Source organism: Rhyacophila brunnea, unplaced genomic scaffold (genome assembly GCF_057557595.1).
Source record: "Rhyacophila brunnea isolate RB1 unplaced genomic scaffold, BYU_Rbru_1.0 scaffold_7, whole genome shotgun sequence".
Classification (NCBI taxonomy): Eukaryota; Metazoa; Arthropoda; class Insecta; order Trichoptera; family Rhyacophilidae; genus Rhyacophila; species Rhyacophila brunnea.
Genome location: NW_028233339.1, coordinates 21,329,831 through 21,352,865, shown reverse-complemented (window position 1 = coordinate 21,352,865; position 23,035 = coordinate 21,329,831).

The following is a 23,035-nucleotide window of genomic DNA, read 5'->3' as shown; positions in this document are numbered from 1 at the left end:
TTGGTCATTGTGGGCATATCAGTCTGACATCAGTAGGTATACCTATATAATATTATGTAGGTACTTTATTATTTCCATCCAATTTTCCAAACATTTTCACACATTTAGATGGACTCAATAAAGTTACCTGTGTAATATGCAGACAGGGACGAAGTGTGTGTGTGTGTGTGTGTGCTGTGTTGCGCTGCGTTACAGACAGATATATCTAGTAGATGGTTTGCTTAAATTTTTTCTTGATTATTCTGACATTTACCGCTTACGTTTCTTAACTTTGAGTGGGACTTTGTCCACTTTCGGTTGCATAAACTAAGAGAACACGAAGTCTTTTAAATGACTATGCATCTGACGGAAAGAATGTATGTAATTTTTATTGAAAAAGATCATTAATTTTATTAATAATTAATCAGTAAATACATAGTCGCTATCAATGTCTGAGTCTGACGTTCTGTCTTCTTCAGATGTATTTGCGGTAGGTATGGAAAATAAGATCACGTGTCAATTCATCAAACGTACCTACTTACGTAAAAAAATGCGATAAAAATCAGTAATACCTATCGACTGTGTTTAGAAAAAAGGGCGTAACCCTCGATTTTTTGAAAAGTACTTTTATTAGATATTAACAATGTATACAACTATATACACGTTCTGTAAAAAGGAAGTAAGCCGCAAATGCCGATTTATTATCTAAATTCAGGTTTTAATTGAGCTTTAATTAAGTTTTAATTCAAGGAAAAATGCATTTACCCTCAATTTTAATGATTTTTCTGTAATAACTTCTTTAAATATTAGTAGACAGAAAAGATATTACACCAAATCATCAAACATCATGCACACAATGTCTGTGCCTATTTTTTTATTGCTATTGAATCAAAATCATTTAAAAAACGTTTTTCGCCTCTCCTGTAAAATTTGTTCTGTGTGGGTTACGCCTTTTTTCCTAAACACGGTCGAAAGTCACACTATCGATTATAAAATATTTTGCTATGGAATCTAACAAACAATACTTACATATAAAAATCGCCCTATTGCAAGACTATCCAAACGTTAATAAACTAATACCTAATAGTTCACCAGGATATTTAAGGTTTTATTTAAGAAGGTACATAAATCCGCTCATTATACTGTCCCGGTCCGAAAGTTTTGTCAGTACTATACCTACATTGAAAGCTCCTCGGCATAGGTATACATTGACCATAGTGACTGTGTGAACGTCTATGATATATAATATTTTCCGCTTTCATTGATGGTGACTGAAATATACTCGCTGACAATGCTGACGTGATTTGCTTTCACTTTGGGAATATTAGTTTATTTTATATTCTCTCCAGAAGTGGGGCGGGATTTTCAAACTCTTTTGATATTCCACAAATCGAAGAATGACAACAAAAAGCTGAATTCGGTTTATTGAATTTTTTAAACTTAGAACGCTTTTGAATAGTCGATCGACGGTTGGTCGCCAGCTGGCGGTGGGCGTGGCAGAACCAATCCAATGCTCATAATACAACCACGATATCTTATCTCGCGACCCTCTATAAACCTCCGGTCACCCCAAAAAAACTCCGCGGGACAATGACGCAGATACGCGTTTCATACGCAGCGAGGGAGAGGGAAATACTTTTCTTTTTTTATTTTCGAATAAACAAAACATGTTCTTTGTGCGAAGATTTATTGTTGTGTATGTAGGCAGAGCGAGGTATAAAATACAAACATCTCCGGTTTTTTTACTTCTTTTAATTGATATGGCGTTGTAAACTTTTCCCATGGTAAAAAGATTTATTTGTATTTAACAATTAAACACACTATTGTACTGATTGTTTGGAATATGTAGTCATTTAATTCAAATTAGGGCAACTGTGTAATGACTGTACCTATGGGTACAAGTTACATGTACATGTACTGTATCTTAGGTACCTATAGGTATAAGTTATTTTTATCAGTGGCGTGAGATGACTTTTGTTTGTAGGGATACTGTGAAAAAACCTCTAGTATTTTTACTATTTGGTACTTTTAAATATACTGTTGTTTTTATTTAATAAAACGCAATTTTTTTGTAGTACTTATTCCACTTTTATAGAAGTATTTTAGTATTTTAAGATATTAGGACCCTCTGAGGCGGACGAAACCGGTCCTAATCTCTTGATTAAAAGTGGAATAAGTATTACAAAAAAAATGTGTTTTATTAAATAAAAACAACAATACAATGCAGTTCCACCATGAATTGACAGTTAACAAAATAAAAGAAATTTTAAATATACTTTTTTTATTTTACTTATTTAATTTAGTATTAGGTAGGTACTACTGTAACTAATTTAGTTTTAACAGGCGGCCGATTAAATAGTAGGTATGGTGTATGACCAGGGGCGCGCCATGTTTGGGTCTTCTTAGGGGTGCGACGTCACACCCGGACAGCAGGATTCAAAGGGCGGCAAAAGTCCAAAAAATCATGTAATAATAATAAAAAAACCCTTAACATATTATGTTATTCAATTACTTACATAAAATAAACTTTATGACGAAAAAACTTTCCGTTGAAAACAACAAAGTCGTACAAAGGTGGTACTTATAACAGTGACATTAGGCCTTGTCCACATGGCGCGTATCTCGCCGCGAGTGGATATGGACACCTCAATGAGGTCACTTGTACCTCAACCGCGCGCGACAGTCGTTACGGCGCGAGTACTTGTGGATGGCTCAATGAGGTCACATATACCTGGAATCAAAGTCAAAACGCACCATGTGGACAAGGACTTAGGCTTAGGGAATTGACGTATCATTATGCTTGCTGAATGTGATACGTATATGTTCAGGCCCAGGACTTGGACCTAATAAGTGAATCGAATCACTAATATAGGTACAAACATCAAAAAGTATTTTAAGCTATTTTTTCGGTGATCAGAAGTTTTTTATCCGTAACCTAGGGTGAGTCAAATTAACAGTCAACATATTGTGTGTTTGTTATCAGCGCATTTAAAGTAAGTATAGGTTTACTGAATGACTAATGCAAATCCTTTAAAAATGCTGTTGAATAGGCAACATTGCAACCATTTAGAACAGATGAAAAAGACAACCCTACATGCATATAATATACATTATACCTACTCCGTCTATGACGAGTCGAAAATTCGTTGAACTCAAAGTAAATAAAAATACCGACTAGGACTAGAACAACATCATTTAATTATTTAATATCTAATATACCTACATAATCATTTTGAAATTATCAAACAAATTACAGTACTTAACATGTTTTTAAAGAACCGGTATATTCAAAATAATAAATATTCTTTAATTTCGTGTGTTTTTAGTTTCTCTGATAGTTACAAGAACCAACTTAATTAATTGTCATATAAATTAAGCCCAAAGCGTCTGTTGCCTCATTATTTTAAACTAAGTAATAAAAATAGACCAAACACAAAGAAAATGTTCTTCAATTAATCTTAAAAGGGCGGTAGCTTAAATTCCAAAACAAGTTTTTGTGTCAATCTTCTATTATCTATTTTTGTTCTTTCTTCTTTACATTACTATTTATTACTCAAGTACTATAAATACGAAATTACGCAATTATGCCAAGGCTGACTATATTCAGGCCGTGGCACTGAATTGCAAATTACGAGGTATTGCTAGTAATTGATTATCTTTAAATGCAACGAAGATTTTAAATTGCATAATATATCGTCCAAATTATTATCATTTATTTATAATAATGCAGCAGTCATCATTTCCTGTAAACAGTTTAACATAGTGCATTCAAATTATGAGCAATAACTAGTACTACCATCAAAATATACAGTTTCATACTGCAACCTGAATATAGTGGGACTAAATCAAGACCCACTATATTCAGATACTTCATCAGATATTCAGACACTTCGAATGCAATACTAATAAACATATTGTATTAAATAATATTTGTTTCATATTTAAAAAAAATGGTATGTTATGGTAAAAGTAATAACTAGCACTACCTTCGGAACTCGCAATTCAGTACCGCAGCCTGATTATAAATGGCCTTGTGCATGTACCTAATCAAAATTCAAAGATGCCAATTTTTATTGAAAACAAAATATATCACGTTGGTAGGTACAGCTTACAATCTAATAATTATATGACTAGTTTTAACTGCTTTAAGGTCCCCTTTTAAATCTTCTGACGAATCAATTGCGTCATCTGCGTCAAAGAAAATCGCCGCCGCGTATCTATACAAGTACACCTAAGTATGTTTGTAATGTTTTATATCTGTATTGCCATTCGTTTACAATTTATATATTTATAGTTGAAAATTATTTGCCGTTTCACTGAAGTACCGCCTTAAGAATTAATTCCCCCGACGCCATCACAAAACAAATTGACGTGTTCACAGCTCAGTGACTCGGCAGCCAGTCCGAAATTTCGTCGCACCTATAGTTGAAAATTATTTGCTGTTTCATTGAAGTACCTATGCTCTTAATGTAACATCTACCTATATTGCTAAAACTTTATAAATTATTGATTAAATGAATGACTCTATTTCGCTATGACAATTATCGCGGTTCCCGCCAGGCTTCCCCATAACCGACAAGTACCATTTTTTTTTCAATAATTGTATATTAACTACTATCTCAACCACTTGGGTTAATCATGTCTTGGTTTCAAATATACATGTTGATTTTTTAAAAGTTAATTCTGAATATTACCAGAGTACCGGAATATAAATTGGAAGCCTACCGATTAAATAAGCTCTAACATCTGCTTCACAGCTTTCTGAAATTAAGTAGAAAAAGAAAAGAAAAAAAGCAGTAAAATAATTCAATCACACATAGATACTTACTATAAACACAATATGACTTGTCTACCTATGTTAAATAATTATTTACTTAAATAGAAAATCGATACTGCATTAAAGTAAGTACGAAGTTTGTAGAAAATTATTAATTACCTTTGACCTAGCTTTCCACTACATCTTCAGGTAGTATGTATTCACGTATGTAAAAACACCAAATATAAGAATAAAACGACGTCTTTTTTGTTTAAAATGATGAACAAAATGATCCTAAGATCCATACGTATTGTTTGAAAATTATTTTTAATCGATTTTCATCATACATCTTTAGTTGGAAGTATCAAACATTCACCAGTTCGCTGTCAATTTATGATATAGTAAGTATTCAACATTCGCAGCGGTAATTTTCTTTGACGCGAATGACGCAAATGACTCATCAGAAGATTTTAAATGGGTCTTGAAACAGTTCAAATTAGTCATAAAAGTATTCAATTACACTAAGATCTTCAAAATATGCGTATTTCTACCTATGAAATATTACCAAAAACAAAACAAAATCTTTGAAACTGACACTAAAGTGGCCTGTAACATAACCACTCAGTTACTTTTACACATAAAAAACCACTTATTATTCCATGTCATCATTTTCATCTTCACAAATAATTATTTTTAGTTACATAACGTGGCTATAAGAAAGTGATGCTTTTACTAGGAACATTGGTAGTTGGAATTTATATTCAATTTTATTTTCCCGGTGGGGATTTGAAACCCGTTAGTGCATCAGGCCTCCACGTTCTTAAACGTGTCACTGCACATTTGGCGAAACGGTAGAAAAATCTTATTTATGTTACCTAATAAAACTAAAAACAAAAATTTCTGAAGCAAACACCATTATTATTTTATGTAAACTAAAACAGATGGTACGATGCCAGTGTTTGTCCTTTTTACTCAATGACATATTAAAATTGTTTTTACTAAAGCAGCAAACTTGACCCGCTACCCAACTCCCATAGCACACCAAGCATTCACATAATTATAACCACACAGTCTGTGTAGGTCACACAAAAATTAACTGATACCAGATCCTTGATTAATTATTTTTATAGTTCCGTATTTTAAAAGTTAAAAAACTTGACACAAGTAAAATTCGTATTCAATGTTAAAAATTGAAAATTAAATTAAAATACCAGTTAAATAAATATAGCAATGCTCAAAGTGATTTAATGATAAGATAACTGTATAAATGTAAATTTTAAAAAATTTCGACGGCACCCGTTGAAAACAGTGATAGGTATAGGTATGCAATTTTAATTATGTCGTTAGTATATAAATTTTACTTTAGTTAAAAATCATGAAAATTTTAAAATATCTTTTCCTACATTTCCAGTAGAATAATACAATATGTTAACATATTAAAAAGTCCAGTAGGAACATTAGATTTCTATATATTATTTCGATTAAATGTATCACCCGATAATCAATTTAAAAATATAAACTATACAAGTATCTACTTATCGATTTATCTGTCTTTTTGGTGCGTGGATATTAACAATAAAAAACGTCAGATAATTTATTTCACCAAATCCAGCCCTTATCGTTAATATCGTAACGCACTCGTTCGATACTTAATTATAAAGGGGCTGTACCATATGACCAGCTCTCTCTATCAAAACAAAATAAATAATATGATAAAAATAACATTTTGGGGTTTCAAAAGACACGGAGGAGGGACCGCATCATTTGATCAATGGCCGAGCGTTTCCTTTTTAATTCATGACATCGCTTTTTAATCGATATGAATATTCAAAGACTCGTTTTCTAAGACTTAGAATAAATATAAACGAAAAGTCTTAATCGCATTAATAAATAAATTATGAATATCGTAAAACGTTCAGTTAAAAAGAATTTTGAATATACAAATAAATTAATTTAATAATAAGTTCTCTCCTTTCTTAATCAGAAACGGAAAACAATTACTTACAAGTTTTTTTTAAATTTCCACAATACCCTGTTCTGACAATATCATTGACGAAGAATGCATTTTGAACTGAGATAAACGATTATAATAAACATTAAAATTAAAAATACATGAATGATAGAGATCAATATTATGTTTTATCAATATCGCACTCTAAAAAACAGTATAAACCTCAGAGTAATGATATATAGAGAGCGCCTATTGTTCGGCAAAATGAAGCCGTGTTTCTTGCGTATAACGCACAGAAGAACCTCGAGTTTAGTATTATCATTTTTACTATGAAACGTTATGGTTATACCATCGTGTTGCTTCATCAGTACGGCTACAAAATTTAAACACAACATAGTTAACCATAATAATTGTTCTACTAAAATAGGTAACTAAAAATAATTACCACTAACTTTATATTTAACATAAAAACAATAAATTTCAGCAACACGTGCTCGCAGTTTTTAAATGAATGTAATCAGTCAAATCCATATTTACCGGCGACGTTTACAAAAAAAATATTCAGCCGTAGAAATTCTATCTTACTCTAACGAGTCTACGGCATAGTGAGAGAAGATATAAGCGTGCCGAATGCTTACTCACTCGCACTTATGATTCGTTTTTGTTCAGGCCTTGATATAAACTGAATACATATTGTTATATATTATTATGTATTAGCAAACACACCAAAATAAGTATTTAAAAAGTTCATTGCAAACATCACATTGCAATAATGGTGGTGTTTGATTTTGGTAATATATTATCATATTATGTCATGTTTCTGTACTTTTTTTTCTTACTTCATAAATTGAACACCTATCCTTATTTACAAACGTAGCTTATTGAAAAAGTCAGCGGTCCCTGTATGTATTTGTATTTTTATAGACAAATAGATTTTCATTTGAATTATTTGAACATTTGAACTTCCATTACTCGAAAACTTTCACCCTGACATCTGATATAAATAATTATACATGCTTACAATATAAAATCCAACTCTTTGTTTTAGCGGGGCTGTGGAGTTGTTGTTTTAAAAAATACTACCCCATCTTGAAATCCGACCCCAACTCTCACTAGAAATCGGACTTCGAACTTAGTAACTAACTAAATTAAAATAAAGTAACAAAAATCGATTGAAGTTTTTATTAAGTATAAAAAATGTGTCATTACCATCGGCACATAGTGATATATTACACATTAGTTATCCACCCACCAAACACAAAATCAGATAATAATAATATTAGTATGTAATATATTCTTCAGGGTATTTTATTAAAAAACAGGATTTAACTTATTTATATTTTCATAAGAATGGCCGTGTGTTTGATTACGATCACTAAATCCAAAACGCTTAACTCGCGTAGTTTTTTTTTTTTTTTGAGAAATATTATTTCTTTCTGAGTTCCATAAAACAAATACAAAGCTATAAATCATCGACACAATCTTTTTATTCATAAATCACCACGCCAAAGCATATTATTACGTCCTGAATTAATCGGCGATAAATAATTCTTTACACCACAAATATTTTGCAAAATTAAAAAAATATGTTAAACACCTCCGGGTATATTTAGGGAGTACCTATTAAAATGTTTTTTAACAATGAAAATACTTCAAAGCTTACTTTTCATATATACATACAAAAAAAAAAAAATTAAAACGTAACTACAAAAGCAAAGAGTTCAATAAAAAAGATTTAATCGAAAAATACGCGTCCTTTCATTCTCAAGGCCCACTATAATCAGGTTGTGACACGATACTGTAAACTACAATAATAGTAGATAATAGTTCATACAGGGCTTGAAATGGACCGGAGCGCACCGGAGCGCCGTTCCGGTTCGTTAAATTGGTAAAATCATCGCTCCGTCTCGTTGAAAAAATATTTTGGCCAGGGATCTCAGAAATAATGGGAACTAAAATGCCTAACGGGTAAGGAAAAGCAGGCAACTGATCTCAAGTAAGGAAGAATACGGGATAAATTTAAACATGTGTCAAGAATACGTCATACGTCGAATACTGACAACTGCTCTCGGCTTATGCATTGCCGCTCATTTAATATTAGTGTATTACACACACTATTGCATGTCGATAATGTGTTTTCATTTTCGTAGGACACTCACACATTCAAAACCCTGAGTCAAAATTTACTGTATTAGTATACGTATAGCGGATAGCCATCGGAATTCTATTTATTATCTTTTCTATGATTTTGACCGTCTGAGATAGATAGGCCGTATAATAGAAAATCTAACACACTTATTTTTATAAAATACACATAAAAATTGGTAAGTATGTAAACAGTTTCAGAAAATTGTCGAGCGCTTCATACCTACTTCAAATTCAACGTGGTAAACTGTCGATTAGGAGCAACGAAATAAATGGTAACAAATTCAACGAAATATACAATCGAAAATATTCATGTATTGCAAACAGGTTACTGCATTGCATTAGAAGATAATCAATGACAACCACTATCATCGCAATTTGCAATTCAGTGCCACGACCTGTAGGTATATATTCGGCCATGCTTTTTTCCCTGGCCATGATTTAAAATTTCCCGGCATTAATCCAATTTGCAACTATTTTCTTTTCAGGTAGGTATAAAACTTGTGCACATTCTTTATGACCAATACTGTATAATATGGTTGTAAATAGTCATGTTTGTAACCTTTAGTATGTTGGGTATTAAACTGCAATATGATGTCATTATATTATTTGAATCTTCTTTTACACTAGAATAGACTGTAGACTGTAGAAATATATTCGATTAGTGTTTACTGTTTACACAGCTTTTTACTTCATGTAGATTATTATTGAAACTAACAATCGGGAAGCTGAATGTCAAACAAAACTTTGTACAAGATAGAAAGATAGTTTCGAGTTGGATCGGAAGATCTTAGTATTAAGAATCTGGCAGGAGGCGGTTTTAGAAAGACCTAGATAGAGGCAGATGCAGGAGGAGTCCAAGGCTAGAGATAAGAAGTTGCTCAAGATTTTTTCAATAAATTAGTGATGAAACAGATTATTTTCGAATCCATATAAAATGACTTTGAGTAAATATCAAATAAAACTGTATCAGATAGACAGAATATGGTACTTTCGCTAAAAGATTTTAAAGAACATACAAATTTTACGGGTAGCGGGTACGGGATTTTACCACTTTCTTAGACTGTTTTTACATATTAGACGACATGGCCACGCTAAATATAGTGACAGTTAGTTTACAGTCAAGGCTATACCAATAGCCAACCAAATTTCCGAAATGAAATAAACAGAAATACAAACAAAATTCTTTTGTTTCCATTATGTCTGACTATTATAGCTTTCGAAATATTTTTTAATTGTTCATAAATATTTGAATTAAGAAGACATACATGTAAACAAACCAATCGATCATAGACAATAATATTATGTGAGGCGTCAAATGGTGTTGCCATATTTCATTCCTCAAAGTCCCCATATCACAACTACATTTCCCCTCTGGTAGGAAACAAGCGGTCATAAATACAACTCGCCATCCTAGAGGGACAATGACATCGAGTGAGTAAATATTTTATACACTCCGTACGTACTTATTCCGCACTCCCCTAATATATGAATGTTGACCAGAGAAACGAATTCAATGCCGTCGAGGAAATTATTTTATAGAATATTGTAAACTGAAACATGCTCAACATAATATGTGATTTCAAACAATTCACAAATCAGATGTCTTTCGATCCATTGATATGAAACTTCAATAGGTTTTTACATGTAGGAACATTTACATAATGTTGATTTGATGATCATTCTACATTCTTAAGAAAAATATTTTTTAGGTAATTCCCTATTAACGTATTTAAATAATAACTTCAATATTTTATATTCTACAAATATAATATAATTTGCAAACAACATATTATAAATTATTATAGTAGCATAAATTGACTTCCGGCTTGCTAAACCGAAAAAATTTCGCGGTCTATACGCCCGACTACCGTGATAGCATATTTTACTAGTTCGAGTTCGAATCGCGGTCAGAAATGTTTTCATATAATATCTATTATAAAAGGGTAGAATATAATATTTTTGGTCAGTAAAATACTAAATATGAGTACTGTAAATACGACTGTTCTAGGACCTTTTTTCAGTTATCTAGCACAGCATACCTACCTTCAACAGGCACCCTTCGCCACTGAGGCATATGCATTAGACAATTTTATTTTGAACATTAAGTATTCGATGGTGTCTGTGTGTTAAACTTTAATTATGGGTATAACAATTCATCATGAACAACGTAATAATTGAAAACTTACTTTCCCAAGAACTCTAGTATTTTTAATGGAGTTTGACTTTTTTATAATTATTGATGAAGTTGTTTACTATTCATTAAGAATCATTTTTTTGTGACACGAGCACCGTGAATATCCAGTTATTCCCAGTGACGTCCCCAGATAAAATGCCGCCCCTAGGCAGCGCCAAAACGCCGCCTCATTTTTTTATACATTATTTTTATCATCCTTTCATGAGTCCAATATCTAATAAATGTGTTGAATTGATACAATACTAACAAAATATCAGACTAATTATTCGCAAATCTGCACGCGTCATTTCTGGTCACCAAGGACGTCGAAAGGCAACGGAAGTAAACTAGATATCGCAAACTCGATAAAACCAGTGAGTTCAATTTTTTAATAGAAAGATATTTTCATTATTACTAAGTTTTAGTAGCTATTTATATATATTCCAAATGATTTTCCTCGATTTGCCGCCCCTCGAGTAACTGCCGCCCCCAAGCGACGCTCAATCTGCCTACCCCACGAGACGTCACTGATTATTCCACTGACAGTTTTGTGTTCAAAATTATTACACACCTCAATGTTTGAAATACGTAGTGTAGTCATAATCTTATAATAATATTTTAAGTTATTTATTTTTAAATTTAGCCAAACATTATATTATACTGTATTCGCTCGATCCTAGCAACCGTGTCACAGGATGACATATAAATTAATATATTATTCTGTTCATATGGACCGAATGAAAGCGTTTGGCGTTTTTTTACCAGATCTAGCATTTTTCGATAGGCATCTAGTTTGTCGTTTGATTAGCCTTTTTGTTTCCTTTAAATTTAAATTTAAATTTAAATTTAAACAGCTTTAAATCTGCTGAGAATAAGCTGGATATTTAGTTTATTTATCCAGATATTTAATGAAGGTAGATCGGTACTTGAGAAATAAAACATCACAATGAAACTGTAGAAGCATTCTTTGCGTTATAGTGATATAATGGTATCAGATAGTATTATAATTTAATGTGTGCTTAGGCATGTGGAATCGGAGTGACGATTATCGGGGATTCCACTCTCTGGTGTTACGTAATTATTATTTATCGTAGAATGTTAGATTAATTAATTATTTTTTATCAATTTTAAATGAGTTTATGGGAAAATGTGGTATGATTTTTACCCGTATACCCATTTTTTTCAATTTTTGCAACTTTGAAATTTATATTTTCATTAAATCTATCTTTTTTTCCTGAAAATTGTTTGTTTTTGTTCCCTGTCTGGCATATTTTTGTCAAAGACAGTTATTTAGAAAAGCAGATTTAGAAAAGTTGCACGAATTATATTTAATTTTGAAAAGCTTTGTCGACATGTTTAGCATTGAATGAAATAAGCAACATTAAAATAATTTATTTACAACTTTCATTTTTCTTTCACGACTTCTCGGTTTGTTTTGTGTTTATTCCATACAAATAACAATCTGCCAAACAGTGATGATTGCTTTATGAAATCAGATTGTGAATAATTTATTTCCATCTGACTAGCTGTTTCACTGTTTGTATTATTATAGTGCGTACTATCGCTTAATTTTATCTTAAAAATAAATAAACAAGCACTAACGATATTTTTTCATACTGTCTGTCAATAAGGCTATACGTTACAAATAAATATAATTATAGGTGTATTTTATGTATTTGAAAATATATGAATATCCAGTGTCTATGTATAATGCTAAAAATAAAATTAGTAGGTACCTACTATATATCCATGTTAATTTTAATATTTATGAATAAGTCTATTTTTCATTAAATTTATTAAACAATTTTACATTTACACAAAAATGCATATAGGATTTCATTGAGATATTTAAATTCATTTAAAAGACTACCTATACTTTTTAACAAAACTGTTTTTAAATAATACGCATTTTATTTATGACAAAAATTATTTAATTGCACGTTTTCTTCATAATTGTATTGAAATATATTTAATTATTATCGTTAATATATTCAAATCCAATCAAAATATCTGCATATTTGACTCTCAACAGTGTCAACATTTAAATATAAATCATCAGTTTAAAAAAACGAACGAAGCTGAACCCGGAATGTTCATCTAAAATATTTTATTAATTGAGTCAGCACTATATATTTTATAGAAATTAATTCGCATACTAATTAGTATAAAAGTATTAATAATGAAAATAATTATTTTTTACTAGATACAGTTTTCATACGAAGCTTTCATATACTAAAAAATGAGTTGTTTATTACTTATATGTATTTTAATAATAACTAATACATATCTGAATAATTTCAATAACACCAATTTGTATGAATCGAATAAGGAAAGGACCCGCGTGGAGTTGTCCAGTAAGCAAACGAGGCTGTCGCTACGTCATACATCGAAATTTAAAAAAATATATATATTATAACAAAACACCTTGATACAGTGTTATTTGCTTAAAATAAGTTGTTTGTACAAAGTCAATGAATCGATAAGTAACCATAACATAACACCACCAACAGCAATCTATATTATTTATTGATTACAAATAAATGATTTAATTTTTCTTATTTACAAATTTATACTGAAATAGATACCATATATATTTAATAATAAAAAATACAAACGTACTGAAAAACGTTCTGGTAATACCATTTTACAATGTTTTTATTAGGTCGTATTCTTATTTGTCCGGTACAAATCTTGCAATCGATTTTTAACTACGTTACTACTAGCTAACGTTACTATGGAAATTAATATGAGTGTCAAAATGACATTTCAGTATTATTTCTATCAAATACAATTTTTTTTGATCGTTTAAGCTAGTCAAGTCAAGTTTATATGATTCAACATAAAATTTAAAAACGTTGTATATAAAAAGTTTTTTATCTTAATTATTTTTTAATTATTTATTATAAATAATTAAAATTTAAATAAAAAAAAATATAATGAATGACTTCATTGAAATTAATGTTTTACTTAAAACAACTTTTCTTTAAAGGAATAATTTACTAAAAATAAAAAAAAAACTACTTAAGTAATATGTACTTATTTTAAATTGTATTTCATATGTTTGGTTGTTTTCGTATACTAATCCTATACATAAGCGAAGCTGACATATTATAAATACTAAGTGTAGTACCAGATACAGTGACCCCTCGCCTTGTGATATATTATAAGCACACATAATATACCAGCGTAGCATCGTAGCAACCGCCATCAGTTAAAGCTGTGTGGAGTGGTCTACGGCGTAGGCCTACGGTGTCTCAACCGCTACGAATAGTAACATGCCTATATAGCAGTTGTGTCCAAGTTTTAGTTTATACATGATATTATAATGAATATTTTTCTCATGTTATTTTATAATTTATTATTATTAACATAAATTAACATTAAAATCATATCTACCTACATAAATAGAATAAAACATTTATAGTATACGTAGGTACTTAATCAAATTTTTAATTTTAATCAGATAAAAGATTTTTAGTAATTTTTATAATCATTTTAATTATATTTAACATAAACTTAATTTATACGGATAATATTATATACACTTAAATATTGATTCACCTACCTCTTTTTCTCTGTGACTGGGTAAAAAAACACTTCAATATGCTTCTTTTTCTCTCTTTTTATTGTCAATGTGGATACAGTGCAGCTTTCATATTTTACAATGATCGATATGATAGAGTATTGCATGTAGTGTGCAAGAATGAAAGCAGGTTGTTACGCTAAATTGTCAAATGTAACATATTTTTAGTTTATTTATAGTTATAACATAATATTATTATTGACGGAAAATATAAATATCTACACAAATAACCTACAAAACAAAAATTTTAACTCTTTGATTGATTCAAATAAAAGACTTTTAATTTACCGGTAGATAATCTAACCTAACGTAACTCTTCATCCCTGTTCTAACTTATCAAAAGTCAGATTTATGTGAGTCTGAAATGAAAATTTAATCTAAATATATGTAATGTAGGTGTATATATAATATATGGTGTGATGGAGTAAAATTTCGAATTGAACATACTTGATTGATTTACTTAAAACTCATTTAGTGCTAACACCATGACTGGTATTACGCATTTGTAATAACTGATTTTGTTTTAAATCCCTCGGGTACAAGTTGTACCATATCATCTTAGAAACGGTTACATGTAAGTTGTACGTATGCAGTTCATCATGGGACACTTATTCGTGCGCCGCAGTACGGAAAACATGAGTTCGTATAACATTTTATCAAATGACGAGTTCTTCGTTGAACATTTCACCATGGAACACATTATCTTACAAAATGCGGCGATAGTTTGCAAATAGTACTGTAAAATTAGATTAGCCCTAACTTAATCTAGTTAAGACATCTCCACATGTTGTAGCATACGTACAAATATACTCCACGGTGAAATGTTCAACAAAGAACTCGTCATTTGATTAAATGTTACACGTACTGCGGCGCACGAGTAAGTGTCATGCGGTGAACTGTTTACGTACAAATTTCCGGATACGCTTAGAAACGGGGTGCCGAATTATTAAGGTTAAGGCATTACAAATTAGGTAAGATAAATTTTACCGTAAATTCAAGGATTACCTACCTAGATTCCGGATGACAACGCTTGACTTCCATTGCCTATTTTATTTACGATTAAATAGAATATCTTCTAGAAGACTTCAAATGTTATTTAGTCCTTGGGCTCGTATTCCTACGCTGAACAATTTCTTCTAATTTTTTTAAATGATCGCTTTATCAGATCATCCGATGAATATATCTGACGATAGGCATCATCGGTTACCAAACGCAGGGGCGTAGGGCAAAGAAGGGGCAAGGAAGGATATCCCCGCGGAGTGAGGCGCTCGTGGGCGGGGCTGGGGACATAAATCTTGCGCCCGCCTTCCCGCACCACCCGCCGCCCGTGCACAGCCACGGTCTCGTGTGTTTTATATCTTGAAATTTTGTATATAGCACCACAATACAAAACAATGACTCTGGGATGTGAATGAACCGTCGTTTTATTGTGACCACCGCCATCATCAGCTCGTAATTTGCACCCATTATTAAATTCTGAGTTCTTCGTTATGACCGCGGATTTTCAAAACAACCATAAAACCGGTGGGGGTTTTAGGAACTTAAGGACCCAAATACTGATTAATTTTAAGCCCCCCCCCCATATTATAAAAAATAAAATAAAAATTGTACATTCGCACTACTAATGTAGGCAACCTAGTACAAATATCAATGCATCTCTTTCCTATACTCACATCCTGTACAATTACAATTATGACACAAATATATTAGTGGTTTATGATGTTAAAGTCCCCTTTGATATTAGTTGCAAGGATTTCCCTATACTTTGAGTAATATTTTATAGACTAATACTCAAATTGTGAGAAATAAGCATCTTCTTAAAATCCACTGATAATGTAATAATTGCATGACCGATTTGAACTGTTTCAAAGGCCCATTTTTAATCGTCTGATGAATCAATTAATTACATCATTTGCGTCAAAGAATATACTACTTCATAAAAAAACATCTTCAGTATTACACCGTCATAGTAAGTGTCCTCGCTCATTATGACGGCTAGTCGATGGAACACGTTTCAACGGCTGGTGGTTGAAAAAACCACCAGTTATTTTCGACGCACACTGATCCCCACGTACAGCGTAGAGACTGTCTGCGTTACTTCCTACGCATGTGGTATGTGTGGTGTGATATTCGGACTTAGTGTACAATGAAAACGACTGCTAGTTAGTTCACCGCCAAGACATTGTAGGTAATAAATAACGCGGCTATAAAGTGGGTTCATGTGCGAATACACTAATAATATAAACTGTTTTCTATCGAGATTAAGCGTTTTTACATTTATCTTATATTTACGAAAGTGAAGCTGAACACAGGTTACTTAGGCCAAGTATTTTTTTATCGCAAAGTCGATACATTTGTTAATATATAATATGCTATTAACTAAGGCTGCTCTATGATTTGAATTACAATTTGTTTTATATATACATATATGTATATATATAATACTATATTATGTGTTTGTATAAGAATCGAGAAAATACACATAATATACAAATTATTTTCTTTTTAACAGTGCAACAGGCCATGGATCCTAATGATTGTCGTGTAATGAGGGGTGCTGTGGTAAAATGAAACGATCACATAAACACCCAGGCTTTGAGAAAACCATATATACCTATTGTTACCTTACCGGGAATCAAAGCCGGAGTCTCTATGTGAGATCCCAGTACCTTACGCACAGAACCACGAGGTCCATGAGAGTCACCATGTTACAATTTGTTGTAAAATCAATTATGTTTCATTATTTAGAATAACAATCTTGTAAATTCGTAAATAGCAGTGCAGTCAACGTTGCCAGTGCAAATAAGTACCTAATCATTATACGATAGTTACAGATAATTATTATATTTTGAAAATCAATTATGTCAATGTCTTTGGACATAGTTAAGTAAGCGAAGTATCCATTATTGGTATAATTTAATCATGTATTACGTAAATTGCATTTTTTTTGTAGCAACCGTGTGAACAAATAGAAATTCTTTTAAGTTATATAATATTATTTATAATAATAAAAAATACTTTATCATAATAATATGTCAGTAAACATAAAGCATCAATAAATGCAATATAATAAAAATTCATAAAAATATTTATGTATTGAATGAGTATTTAATTTTTTTGAGACTCTCGACTAAATGAAAACTCGGCTGATAACGACAGAAGTAGACTAAGATTGCATAGGTTATGGAGTACCCCAATATCTATAGAAGAAACCTTTCTGCGGTATTGTCTATGGAATATTTTATTGTTTTGACTTGCAGGGGAGGGCAAGCCATGTGAGTTATGGGATGCATTCTTGACACGTCCGAGTCCACTCCATACAAAACCGTTCTGTTATTATTTGATAGATTTATTTATAGCAATCATAGTGTTGCAATTATAATATTATACATTGTCAATAGAGCTAACTAGTCTCTACTATAATTGTATTATATTATTATGACAACGGTGGGTTAAGGTAGATATTTAGAGGACTGAGGACCAAAAAGTTATTAACTAGTACAGTATAATAATATGTAATTTATTTATTCAAATTAAGTAAGCCGTGTTCTAATATGGCTATGAGATGTGGCATCTGACCAAATCTTAAGCGTATTGATAATTAAATTTGACAATCATGTCAATACTAAATCATGGGAGTACATCGGTCGCCTTACAAATATTTGAGTTCATGAGCAGAAGCATAAGTACTCGGTGATGGCTGTGGTTATGAATAAACATGAGTACCTACTAATGGATCTTGCACGAGAGCACGATATTTATGCTTTTTCAGACTGCAGCGTTGCTACAATAACGATGAAAGTGATGACAGAAAATACAGGACGTGGAACTGAACTAAGAAAAATCGTACAAAATAACTTTGTCTTATACGCCGATGCAGGGTTAGAGAATAAATCGGTATTAGTGGTAGGTATGTCGCGTACCCATGTTAAGTATATTACATTAACTTATTATATTTAGTAAAAAAAATATAACATAGTTTCTAAATAAGCCCTTGTAGGTGGATCAGTTGTACATATTTACGACCGTGATTTTAATGTGTTAAATAATGATATTCATGGTCAGTGTTGTGGGTGATTCACTATCAGAACGCCTTGCTTTTATGGCGGTATCTCGTGACAGTGGAGTATAATATGAATAAACCCAACGAATTTATGTCTTAGATAAGAAACTATTTTTTAATCAGTTACCGTTTACGTAGATATATCAAATAATTTATCTGCACGCCCCTGTACATGCATGATACAACATCTACCTATACAGTTAACGTGTTTGATATTCGGGTTACAAATAATTTGTTCGAAACCATTTTTAAGAAAATACATTGGACGAAACCTTCAGGTCAATTCACGAATTATAAAAAAGCATTGCTCTTTTCTGAAGTGATGGTAACTTGTACGACTATTTAAAATAAGTGGTAGGTAATAGGTATACATTTATAAACTATATAAATTAGAAAATTAATTTCAAAGTATTAATAATATTAGAATTAATAATAAGTATACAAAGTCATAATATTGTTTGAACGAATAGGAAAATGTATTCTGTCTCTATCTATACGTATAGTATTTAAGCAAAGGTAAACGGCCTATCTGAATAGTCTTTATAATGGTGTTATAACCGAAATAGCTATCGACAAACCTTTTTAAAAAACCTATAGAATTTAATATTAATTATATTTTCATTTCTTGTAAAATGGAATTCTACCAAGTAAATGCTAACTCAATTAATATATTCAAATACATATTTGATAATAATAATTATTATGGTGGGTTCTAAGGTATATACCGACTTACTGATGAATGCTTTGAAAACTTGATACCTGCCCAGAAAGAGTGCTGTGCTCATTTGAGCGGAGCGTTCTACGTTGTATCTTCGGACCATTTTTGATACATCAATACTTCGGACGCGGACCTAGATATAAATTACATATTGTCGGGGTGAAGACAGATATACAGTACTAGCTGTAGGTACAATTTGTACCAAAGCCCATACAAAGTATAGTCTATCAAACTGGGCAGCCTTAGATAAACTGGGCAGCCTTAGATAGCCAGGCCATGTTAATATGATAAACAAGTCACACATTTTTGACATTCAGGAAGTCACAACACAACTGATATTTGGATAGCCGGATGTTTGAGGTACTTACAAGTTTGGACCCCCATTACTATTTTTTTATCTGTGTGATAAACTGCCATTGATTGTTGGCTTTTTACACTCGGAAAAATACGCATATTTTTAGGTTATGGTATATTCATGGAAATTATAAATCGAAGGAATAGTATCAAGTTGGATTTAAAACTTATACCCCGTTTACACGTGCATGGATTTACTGCTGATGGCACGTATATTTGCGACCATAAAAATGCACACGTAAATACGTATTATCGTTCAAGTTGCAAGACTGCATGCATGGGTCAAAGAAAATCAGAAGCTTCTGAATTTTCACGCGACAATTGGACTGTGCGATATCTGCGCATACGCAATAGAACGACAGTGGTGAAAAAAACGAACTAGATATTTCGCTCAGAGACTCATTTTGAGGTTAACCGATTTTCACAACCTGTCAAATTGTACCGTAGAATTACAATAATAACATCGCGTCTCATTTAAAGAATGAGATTGGCAAGACAGTCAGTACATGTGTACGTGTAAATAGTTAATATCGCAATAGTTTAAAATACATACTATTAGTGAAAGTAAATTCATGCACATGTAGAGACAAAAACGTGTAAATGTACACCTCTTTCCTGGTTAAATATACGCTATGATCACCATATTATGTGGACGTATTTCAGTTTTATGTTACACGAGAAAATGGTTGTAACTTCGAATAGAAAATGTAAGCCATAATAATGTATATAATATAAACATCCTGTTTTACCTTAATTTGAATTACAATAAAATGTGACGAAGGATGTCTATTGTCATAATAGTAATATAAATATGGTAGTTATGTTCAATAATAAGAAAAAAAATATTATAAACTTATACAAGTAGGTATCTTTTTTATATCATAATTAGGACTAGGTACTGTAGAATATGACTTATTAATAACACTTTCAATACTATGAAAGTAAAAAAAATAATATCTTGATCAAGTCAAGACTTTAAAGTTAAATATTGTTTGTTCACGTTCATTCATCTTTATAGTACAATTTTAATTTTATATTTTACGTTGAATTAAATAATGTTAAACAGCCGTTCCAATATCGCCTCGGGTTGGTAAATATTAATTCAACAATCGCATCACAACATTTTGTTGCTCGATTGATATTGTTCGTAGATTCGATTTCAGCATGAGGCGAAGGCGTTTTATTGAGAAATTATTGAGAAATATTTCAAGTCGTTATTTCAACCCACGTACCTATAAAATATTTACATAGTAATAATTAATAGTAAGATAAATAAAAACAACATCCCAGAAAAAAAGACAAAAGCAAATAGTTTTAACTATATATAGCGAGAATAATTTAGAGATAGTTGTATATATAAGTATAATATATTTTTCTTCTTTTCACTCTGTCCGATCCTAATATATGGACCTCCACAGAGTAGAGGTTTGTTTGTATTACCAGATTTTTGTTTTTACGAGAAATCAACGTTGCTCAACCTATTAGGTCCATACTCTGACTCCAAACGCAAATTTAAAAACAATATGTGTATTTTCCAGACTCAAGATTCGAACCTGAGACCCACGACACTATACGCCGACCCGATGCGTAATGAATAATAATTAGTCTCAGAATACTTGATCCGCGGATCGTCCATTACAATTAAAACATTGATATTATATAATTTAATAATAAATTTGGAATTTCCATAGTTTCATCAATTAAAATTATTAGATTAGAATATTTGTATTAATAATTATAAAGCATTTTGTACCACCTAGTAAAACAAAATAAAATACAATTATTATTAGTATGGTGATAGTGTGTTCTACGATTTAAGATTGGTTATATAATCCGATGTAGATCTTGGCCGCTTCACGAAAAGTTTTCGTAGCAGATTTTTGTTTTTACGAGAAATAGATGTTAGCCAATTGCTCAACCCATAATGTTCATAATCACCTGTTTAATAATTTCTTAAAATTGGGTATGCTTAGCTCCATGGGCCCCACATCCTGAAGCGGGCCCCCCGACTAGGATCTTTGGCGCCCCCCCTACCTATCACTAAGGATAAAGGCAGTGTGACGCTCTATGGTGTACGCGGTAAAATTAATGTGTATATTTAGTGTTTTTTTTGTATATTTTAATACATCCATTTGAATTATGGAGTTGTCGAGTATCGATACACAATTAAAAATTATATCGTGCAACTACATAATTTGAAATAATAACATTATGGAAGGAAAATATCTCCGCAGGCGACATTTTTTTGCTATTAAAGCAAATTTATGATGTGTGTTTATCTCACTTATCTAGTCGACTCGCCACGCCGGGCCCCTCCTTACCCCGGGCCCCCAGGCTAGAGCACTGTCAGCCCCCCCTTATGGGGGCCATGCTTAGCTCATTCGGTGTACTTCCTTGTAGGTATCTAATTAATATATTTTTTTTTTATATTTGCACTTTTATACTGTTTAATTACTTTTTTATTTATTTCTAAATGTCTTGTTGTGAACGTTTTAAATTAATAATTTGTAATGTTCACTATATTATGTAAAAAAATGAAATTTGAATAATCTGCGTCCAAACACACATTAAAAACCATATATTATTTTTCCAGACCCTGGATTCGAATCCGAGACCTACGACTTAATAAGCCGTTAGCTTACCGCTCGCCCATCGCGGCTTTTATTGTCGATATAAATGTAATAAATTAATTAATATTATTATGTTACATTGTCAATTGATAAGAATATGAAACTTGTGGTAAATATGATTTTAATGACATTTTTTTGAAATTAGAACATAAAGAAACTTTGAAGAATCTATTTTCCTTGGAAAATGTGCAATAATTAATTTATCCATACAAAAATGAGACTATAAGTAATTTCGCGAAGAAAATTATTATTTTTATTTAGAATCACGTAAGTACCTACATTAAATTTACGAACAAGTATTTTTAACCGTGAGTTTTGGAAAGAATTAATTTTCTTTCTGATAAACATTGCATACTTGAATGCGAATTTGGATATAGATAATTAAATTTGGCTAAAGAAAAACAGCACAAAATTCACTTTAAGATAGAAATAGTGATACATAAATTATTCTACATCCATGGCTTCAATGATGGGAACTCTCTGTCACAGTGTTATAATGGAATTATTATGTTATATTTAATATAAGAAATACTGTCTGTAAAAACTTGTATATATATAGCACACTCACCTAATCTTATTACTAAGTATTAACTTAACAAAGCAGATTTAATATCCATTTAATTAAGGCGTAGAAAAAACACAGTTTTTTTTGGTATTGTTTTTGTAAAATACGGTCATTT